Genomic DNA, 7,631 nt, shown 5'->3' on the forward strand with positions numbered 1-7,631 from the left:
ACCATTGATTCTCAGATCCTTCTGGTGATGTCGTCTAAGGATGAACACAGAACCGTAACTAGATGAGACTCAGCTCGGGCTGTAGCCCGTGTGGCACAGCTGTTGGCTGATATCTTTCTAAACAGAGTCATGTGAGCCAGCCAGCCTGTGCAGAAAGCCCGCAAGAGCATCCTGCCTAATGGCAGCAAGGTTCACAGGGTCACCCCTTCCACATCTCACACCTGCCTTTCACAATGTTACTATTTCTTCTGGCCGATGGTTTCTGCCTGGTTCCTTGAGTGACCTCATGGCACATCACTGGCTTCAATTCAGGATGAATTTGCTGTAGAGCACAGATCCCCTCCTTCTCCAATGACTTTGTCCATTTCTGTACATTTGCTTGGGCTCTGTTTCTCTTTGGTTGAACTTGGTTTTGAGCTCTCAGTTGCCTTTAAATTGTTGCATCTCAAAATAGATTTCCATAGGAAACGTCATCTTTTCTATTATGCATGGCGCACTTTTATCTACTAGAAGGCTGATGATGTGCATGTTTTGTATCTGAGCCCTTTCAGCTCACCACTGCCTTGAATTAGTTTTATTTATTTATTTTTTAAGCTTAGGAGACAGGAAAGTATTTTGGTCAATAGGATTTGCATTTATGCATGCGGGTTCATGTCTGTAAAGGCACCCCTTTGTGCTTCCTGTTTATAAGTCTACAGAAAGTGGGAGTTTTCTTTTTCCTAAACTACATTCTATATATAAAATAATTGGTTTTACAAATATGTATTATATATGGGAACACATCTGGTTCCCTCGGTGAGTGAAAGCTCATCTTTTGGCATCTTCATTCAGCTATGCTTTGTGGCCTGGTGTCTGATTTGAGTTTCATCTTTGATTGTGTTGTGTTTAGTGACCAGGTTCCATTAAGGGTGCAGCTGCTGTCCCTGGTGTAGAAATTATGTTCGTTTATTCTGCTTATTTTCAAAAGGACTTTAAGCCAATGACCTGTTATTCCAAAATGAGTCATAATTGTAAATATGTCTTATTGGGGCTATTATCAGCATTAATATTAACAACAACATTCTGAGGGCAGCAAATCATTTGGTATTTTAACACACACGAAAAAAGCCTTGGAAAAAAGTTATTGTTCTAATTCAGTCAAATGAAGGTCATTGAAAGGAAAAGTTTTACTCTTTTGGGAGCAATTGATAGGACTTTTAGAACTTTATAGTCTCATTAAAATATCAATTAAATAATTCAGCCTAACTCTACCCTACATAACAGGATGGAGTAACAGGTATTCTAGAGAGATTTTTCAGATATCTTCATTTTCCTATTATCTAAATAATCCCTAACGAATTAGAAATTTCAATCCATTTCTGAGAGTAAGCAGTCTGTTATTCTGTATTCAACGCTGGAGTGAAACTTATTTTGTGTTCTTTTCGTTCATGGGAGATAGAATTTCCAAGTGCTTTTTGAATTATTTTTGTTCCTCTAAAATAAATTGCCTTTGGTGGTGATGTCCTGACCTCAGCTTCCTCCTCCCAGTTTTCCCCATGATCATTCATGACACCCCACCTGCCTTTTTAGTTATGCCTCTTAGCTGCTGAATGGGAACAACTTCTGACAGATGACCCTGGAGCCCTCCACCCGTGGTTCGTTAGGCGTCACACCCAGCCACCAACACTAGTCCCCTTCGCCTGAAGTACCTTTCTCTGCTTTTCTGCCTGGAAGGAATCTTGCCAAGCCGTGGCAGGAAACCCTCCACTTTTTAGAGATTTTCTGCTCTCCTCTCTAGGTATGAATTGCACTTGATTCTTGTCCTAATGGTGCGTGATCGTGTCCATGACCATTGTGCTCCGTGGCTGGACTGATCATTTCGGAGGCAGTAGTCAGGCTTTTCATCTTCCCATCCATGTCTGGAGCACCATAGCCTGGACCCTGGTTCTCATACGTGTTTAAGTGACTTGAGCTTGGAGTTTCAACACACTCACATACAACTGTTAGATGAGTTGGCGGTAACATTTCCCCCAAGGCCCCCACAAGATTCTATATGGCATTTTTTTTCTGAGTGAAATTTCTCTTTTATTTGTTTTAGTGAATTCCCCACTGTCCTTTGAGATTATTAGAGTAACCCTGAGTTGTTAACCACAATAGCTCTCCCCCCACCAGCGAAAGATCCTGCTGTCTGGGAACTCAGACATGGGACATAAGAGAAATAATCTATCCGTCTTAAATTTTGGAAGCCATAAGATACCGTTTTGTACTTAGAGCACCCACAGCACAAACACCACTCTCTCAAGAATGTGGCGCTGCCTTCCCGGAGGGCGGGTGCCGTAAGTGAAATGCAGTGAGGGATGAAGTGAGAGCTCTTCATCTCTGGTACTGCCTTTTCCACCCTTGCTGTGTTAACTTGATCTTCCCTTCATATATTATGTTCTCCATTTAATTTGCTGCAGTTAATATCAGTTGTTCTTCAACATCTCCTTTCACCCGCCCCCTCCATTCGCTCTCTCTCCAGTGCTGTCCCCCCATGCCTCTCCTGCACTCTCCAGGACGAGGCCTGTCTCCCCGACGCCCTCACCTCTGTTCTGTCTGCCCACCTCCTGCACTGACATTTCTTTAACTCTGCAGAATGAACTTTCCGAAATGGCAGCTGAGTAACTGGGGGGAATTGTAGACCTCTCATCTCTTTACTGATTCATTCACTTATCTATCCAACAAACACTGAGCAGCTGCTATGCCAAACACTGTATCAACTGCTGGGGAGACCAAGACAGGTAAGACTTGGTGTCTGCACTCCCCAGGCCAGGAGAGACTTGGCGAGTAGTTGATGGATTGCTAAGCAGGTGAACACAAATTGGACTTCCTAGAGCTGAAAATATTTGAACTGAATCTTGAAAGGTGAAAGGAAGTTAGATCTCTATTGTGTGGTAGAGGGAGTGGACACTCCATGCAGAGAGGTAGAGACATATAAGAGTACACGGCATGTAGTGGCTTGGCCAGACTGAAGAACAACAAGTAGGTTTAGAAAAAGTATCCAAGGTGGGAGTATCTGGTGCACAAGGCCTCTGTCACGATGGGTCTTGTGTGCTTAGACTTGAATGTATCCTTAAAGAAACAGGGATATATTGGAATATATGTAAGCAAGAGAATTGCATAATGATTATGTTGAAGAATATCTGGTTATTCTGGCAGCAGAATGGAAGATACTATTTTGGGGGGAGGCCCATATTTTGGGGGGAAAGGATATTTCGGGGACCACCCCAGGTAACCCAGGCAACAAGTGGCACACGCCTGCAGAGAGGCCCTGGGCAGAGGGAGAGAGACATGGGCGGCAGAATTGGTGACTGCTGCAGAGGGGACTGCAGGGCCGTGGCGGCTGGCCACAGAGCTGCTGAGGTGACTTTCCAGTGACCCATCTGGGGAGCAGATCTGCAGGGGGGAGTGTAAGGGGAGGAGCTGGTTTCGAGGAGATGGTTCTGTTTGTGGCATTTTGATTGCTAAGTGTCTATGGGACATCTGAGTGGTGATGTCCGTTGTTAAGCTGGAATCACCAGTCAGGAGCTCAGAGGAGCTGTGGGTGAGGCCGTGGGGGCGATTCAGTCCTGCCAAGTGGAGGATTGAAGACGAGGCCCTGGGGAAAAGGGCCATGTACATGCCAAATGGGAGAAGAGAAATCCATTAAGAGAAAGAAGAATAGCAGAGCAGTTGGGAGAAACTAGTTGAGGCAACACAGAGAAGGCTGTAACCTGGCTTAAGAGGGATTTGAACACTGACTAAAAGGAGCACAGTGAGAAAGGGGGGTGTGTGGGGCAAAAAAGCAAGGGCTAAAGCCCACCTTTAATTGACAAGACTGGGGAAAAGGAGGAGGAGGACTATACTTAGGTAGACTTTAAAAAACAGATCTGTGTATATCTGTGTGTGTGCATATGTGCACACACACTTTTCTGCCTGGGCATTTAAATTTATTTAAGTAAAACAAATATTAAGGGGGGAAAATATTCCACTGAGAGGAAAATATTTGTCCACGGCAAAAGCTAATTGGTAATCAAATAAACAGGAGCTGAAAATGCTGACTGGTTTGAAACACACAGCCACCGGCAGTGCAACTCCTGTCTCAGTGCCACGGTGAGGGCCGTGGGGGCTGCAGGGCTTTGAGCCCTGGAGGAGTCATCAGCACAGGCACGTCTCCAAGAAACTGGAATTTAAAGGGAAGAGGAAAGTGTAGAACGTATCAGAAAGCAATACAGGGCCGGGAGAGAGGGTTGGGCGAGGGTTAGTTTTGTTTTACAGTGGGCGTTTCTGGCCTTGCTGAGTTGCTAGGCATTTGCTGTTGTTGGTCTTTATTCCAAAAGCTTTTTAGAAAGTTCTTCTCGCATGAAAATCTGAACAGATTAAATCATGTTGGGTTATTTCCGGTGTTTTATTTTTTAATTAAAAAATTATCTGGAATTTATTTTAATGTCATAAATGAGGACACTGTACCAAGCCTTCCAATGATGTAGCTAATTACTCCAGTACTTGAATCCACTGATTTGAAGTGTCAGTTTTAAAATATTACTAAAATCTCATAAATATCCCCGTGTATTCTTGAAATGTAATCTATTTCATTCATACTCTCAGTGCACTATTTCTATACTGTTTCCATGACCATAGATTAATACCTCCTAGAGTTGGTCCTATTTTATTCTTTTCCAGAATGTCCCTAATACTATAAATTCAAACATCCCTCCTCATTATTTTATTTGTATATATGTGTATATTTCTGTAATAAATTTAGGATCACCTTTCAGATTTTTTTCTTAAATCCATTTGGGATTATCAACTAAATTTGCATTCAGATACTAAATTTATTTTGGAGAAAAAATGTTCTATGTCCCCCAAATTTGAGTCTGCCCACTGAAGAGGATGGTGCATTCTACTGTACATTCAATCATCATTTTTTTTTCTTTTTTCAAGTCATTTATCAGAATCATCTTAATATTTTTCACTAATTTATTTCTGAATTGTCTGTGCCTTTTTTGTCATTATAAATGATATCTTTTCTGGGTCTTGAGCTGGGTTGATTGCTAACAAACTCTTAATTTCTGGCTTCTCTTGAATAAGAAGGAGATCTGACAGTGTGAGGCCCCATTTCCAATATGGTGACTGTGAGCAGTGCGTTTCATTAGGATGTCCACTTGCCAATTTGCCAGTGGCTGCACCCACTCCGCACATTTCTGCTACTTACCTGCCCCCTGTAGGCAGATGAGTTCATGTAGGGTTAGGTGGGTTATGGACACAGATACTGACATCACTGCTGCCACGCTGCTGACTCTGTGGCGTCACTAACTCTGGTTCTTGCTCTCCGACCTCCCTGAATATGATAGCTCCTTTTGGGCTGTGGACCTGCTGCATCTTTCCAGCACTGCTGGCTTTTCTGCAACACACCCCTGCCTCTCAGGTCAGAAGCAAATGTCAGCTCCTCCTACCCATCCAACCCATCCACAGTCTTGGAATTCCTGGTCAGAGTGGTCCCTACCCCTTGACTGAGCAGTAACACTAAAGGAACTATAAATTTGCCTCTCATCCAATGTCTTAGTTACATACCTGTGCTAGTTTACTTTAAAGGTCTACCAGTTAGGAGGGGAGGGTCTAAAAGTCTTTTAGATCTCTGGCCTTATAATTTCTAACCGGTCCCCCACCCCATGGAACAGCTTACCGCAGATCTCTGCTGCCCCGTCTGTAGCAATGCCCTGTAAACTACAGACAGAGAGAAAAGAACTTCTAAGCCACCACCATAACTTCGACTTCCTGTGACCACACAGACCATAGAAATATCAAGATAAAAATTCCTGAAGAAGGATATTTTGCTTATGAAGATACTTCTTTTTTTCCTACAAAAAGTTTAGGTTTTTTTTTTTACTGTGTAACATAAATAAAGTCAATAAACTTTTTAAGAATTTAACACATGTTCTAATTCTTTCCATTGCCAATCAACCATTAGTTCCTCCAATGTCTAAGTCATATAATCTTCAAGGCAGCCCTTTCAATGATTTTTGGTCAATCAACAGTTGTCTGTCAGCCCTGTAATCTTTGGGATCCAATTTTCTCAAGCAATTTACTTCAGGACTATTACGTATTTGGCGTCAGGGAAGATTGATCTGCCTGGTTCTGAATTTCAGACACCCTCTAAGTATGCATTAAGTTCAAATCATTTACTCCTAAGCTTACCACACCTTAGAACAGTACTGATCGTTCTCAATACCGTTTTTGTAAAGTCCAGACACTTTTCAAGATAAAAGCCTAAAAAAAGAAGCCATGTTTGTCTCATGTGAACATTAAAGTCAGAGTACTTAATCAATGTAACTGATCATTTCTCATCTTATGCTTTTAAATTACCAGTTCTATAGTCCCAGAAGCTATCTTTATGTTCAATACCCATCACTTGAGTCTGTTTTAGGTATCCTGTTCCGTCTTGTCTGTATCAAAACTCATACTGAACAATGAGTTCTGGGTTGCAAAAGAGGATTTACTTTTGCACCTGTCTACAAGTTGAAGGCACTTTAATTGCATACCTTTCTGTGACTTGTAATAACTTCATAGACTCTCTGAATGTGCTTCACTCAACTTCCCAGACTCAAGGGAGCCTGCTCACTTGCCTATTTTCAGTGTATTCCCTCCAAGATCCTCTACGCATAGCTTTCCCAAAGGTGCATTTCTTATTTCTATTTAAATTGTTAGATACATCCACAATATTCTTTTTTTAATCCTCAATTAAAAATCATCTTCCAAGATTGTATTATTTCAACACTGAGAGTGAATAATATGCTTCAAGATTCCCAAGTTTATTATCAGCAAATAACTATGGTTGGTTAAAATTTTTAAGTATGTTATTCCTACTAAGGATATATACGTGAAAGAAACAGGTTGTAATGAGTCTTCTTCCCAGAGATTTTATATTTGCTTTTGTTTCGATTCTTTTTCCTGTTTAAAATTATTATTACCATGAATGTCTTTTCTCTTTGGGATTTAGTTCACCATTTGTGCCTCTCTCTTTTCAGGAGTAAAGGAATTTATGTTGTCCTTCCATCCATCCAGCACTCCAGGTTGTGTGTCCATTCCTTCAACAGGTATTCAGTTTGGGTTCACCACCTTATCTGTGGCCTCTTTCCAGTGGCCCCTCTGTTGGCTCTGGAGAACAATATATTGCAAATCAGAGTGGGTACGTGGAAACTTGACTACCCAGTATAGACGCATGGTGCCAGAGAAAGCCCAGGACATCGCAGCATGGCAGCCCACCATGCAAGGAACAGCAATTGTGGCTGTGGTGGACCAATGTGAGTAGAAAGGCTTCATGGGGTGAAGACCTTGAAGAGTCCAAAAATGCATTGGTGTTACTTCCTAAGGAATCCAGCATTGGGTATTGTTTAATATGAGAGGGAGATGATAACACTATCATCGTTATAAACAACATAGTTGTTGCAACTGTAATTGTTATTATTTTTAATATATTTTCTTTATACTTATAATTTGTGACTTACAAGACCCTTACAGAGGCAGTTGTTAAGAAGTGTGGCCATTATACTGTTGCTGAAGTGTTAATTCATTAGAAGCATGGTAATAGTATTAGTAAGTACTCACTCTTTTGATTCTCACATGACTATAAA

The 7,631-nt window shown here is 41.6% G+C and overlaps 1 pseudogene; it reads right to left on the minus strand.

Moving 5' to 3' along the window:
• Positions 1 to 6,428: 6,428 nt before the first annotated feature.
• Positions 6,429 to 6,520, minus strand: LOC140699340 (small nucleolar RNA SNORA40; annotated as a pseudogene).
• Positions 6,521 to 7,631: the final 1,111 nt, after the last annotated feature.

This window comes from Vicugna pacos, chromosome 1 (genome assembly GCF_048564905.1).
Source record: "Vicugna pacos chromosome 1, VicPac4, whole genome shotgun sequence".
Lineage (NCBI taxonomy): Eukaryota > Metazoa > Chordata > Mammalia > Artiodactyla > Camelidae > Vicugna > Vicugna pacos.